Source organism: Sinocyclocheilus grahami, unplaced genomic scaffold (assembly GCF_001515645.1).
Source record: "Sinocyclocheilus grahami isolate Dianchi unplaced genomic scaffold, SAMN03320097.WGS_v1.1 scaffold387.1, whole genome shotgun sequence".
NCBI lineage: Eukaryota > Metazoa > Chordata > Actinopteri > Cypriniformes > Cyprinidae > Sinocyclocheilus > Sinocyclocheilus grahami.
In genome coordinates, this window is record NW_015505566.1 from 592,604 (window position 1) to 594,905 (window position 2,302).

The following is a 2,302-nucleotide window of genomic DNA, read 5'->3' on the forward strand; positions in this document are numbered from 1 at the left end:
CGGTCGGAGGATTGTATGTCCACGCACACGTCACGAGTGAGTTTATCAGGAAACCGCATGGACGCAGTGGTACACGACACGATTTTACGACCTGCCGAATTCCGAAGCAATAGCATGAAGTTCTCTGATGTAATGACATGTATTGAACGGAGCTGAGTTGAGAGAAGGGCAGTGTATAATAAACTGTGTAACCTATATGTAGTACATTTAAATAAAACCACTCTCACTCTCTCTTTCTCTTTCATAACTGTATAATACTGATACGAGACATACAGGTTCTTTTTCAGCACCGAGAAACTGGGATGTCTGATCATCCCGTGTGTGTGTGTGAATTATAAAGCCTAGTTACACGCTATAGCTAACAAAAAGCAGCTACCTATACGTGCTACATCTCACCTGATAACTGTAGCTCTTGAGCGATCCGCTGTAAAATATCATCTCGGACGACTCATGGTACACACTGCATGACATTATACAGCACTCGCTGCTTCTGCCAAAGTTCAGCGAGACCTCTCTCGTTTTCATGAAAGAATATGAGCAATACCTTTCATTGATCCAATTGTCGAAGAACAAAAAAGCTTTTAAAACTTTGTGTTTATAAATCTTTTCTTATCTTTAATGACATGTCAGTCTCAAATTGTTAGTTTTTTTCAGTTTGTAATGTATTAACCACCCCCTTTTTCTTTTCTTTTCTTGTCATTGTCTATCATTTTTTATTTGTTGATGGTTGTATTACTGTTTGTATACTGTTTTTGAGCATTAATAAAAAAAATAAAAAAGAAGTGAGTTTGTCTTCCTTTTCAATAGTCCAAATTCACCATGGCGCTGCCATCGTCTTTCTTCTTCTGTCGTTTTCCTGAGCTCCTGATTGGTCAACTATAGATAGATCGACAAATCGGCTCAACTGCGCACACCACACGAATTCAAGCCGACAGCTCCCGAACTTTTTTGACATGTTTAAAAATCATCGTGAGCACGTGAGGCGCTCGAGCCGTAAATCACTCTCACACGATGCGAGCCACGGCCATATGAGCATCAACGATTTCCATGCGATTTCTCCCGATGGGAAAAAAAATTGCGTACTAGCTTGTATGACAGCAAAAATCGCACCATGTATGCCTGGGCTTCAGGATTTATCCCGGATTCCTTGCATTTACTGCCAGCAAAGCAACACGTAGTCAAATTTGAATAGTGTTTTTATTTTTCGAATAACAAATACAGACCGAATATTAGACTATTGGCCACACCCCGATTTTCTAGACCTAGAAAAGTCAGGTAAATTAATCAATTAAGCTCAAAGTAGGTTTTTATACACATACACTAGTGTATTCATACAGCCAAAAATCTAATTGATATTGTGTGTGAACACAGGCACAGTGTTATAAATTATGCCACGCTCTAAAAAACTGGAAGTTAAATATTCCCTGAAGAACATTCAGCTCCTAAAACTTCTAGTCCAGAAACTGATTTATTTTATTTTTAATTATGTAACTATTATTACTCTTATTGTTTAATTTACAAAAACTAGGAGTGCCTATAGATATAGATACTCTTGTGGACAATGGGCCTTAAAGTCAAAAAGTTAGATCACTAGTTGGTCAGACAAACATTCACTAATTGATTTTTAAAAATGTAGTTTTGCGCATCCCTCACACCATGTACAGACAGAAGGTCAACCACAAATATGCTTTAACATTCAAAAGAGAAGCTCCTCTTGAACCCCTGTTCTCCCTGTAACTTTGTTTCAGATCAGTTTAATAGATCCCACTGCTGGTTGGCACGTTGACCTCTGCTGACCTCTGTAAAATGCGGTGCGCTCCTCTCCTCTGGTAAGCAGATTATTTCAGAGCTCACAGAGAGAGGTCACACACGTGCACCTTTATTAAAACACCACCGTCGCTTCTTATTAAACCCTCCCTGCTGGAGAGCGAGCGGAACTACTTTCCCACCCAAAAAAAGTTTTGCAATTTAAAACCAAATCTAATTTACTTCTTCAGTAATACTTGTGAGCAATACTCATCTGTAATAAAAAATGAACCAGGAAATATTCAAAATAATTCATATTGATAGACTGAACAGAAGGCGAATAGCTGTGTTCCAATATCTAGTCAGCCGACCGCATTTTAAGGCATCATGCGTGAACTCCTGTCATGACGACTGCTCCAAACAGCATTTTTTATTCACTTTAACCAAATTTTTAAAGGAATAGTTCACCCAAAACTTAAAATGTGTTAAAAATGTGCTCACCCTAAGGTCAACCAAGATGTAGATAAGTTTGTTTCTTTATCAGAACAGATTTGGA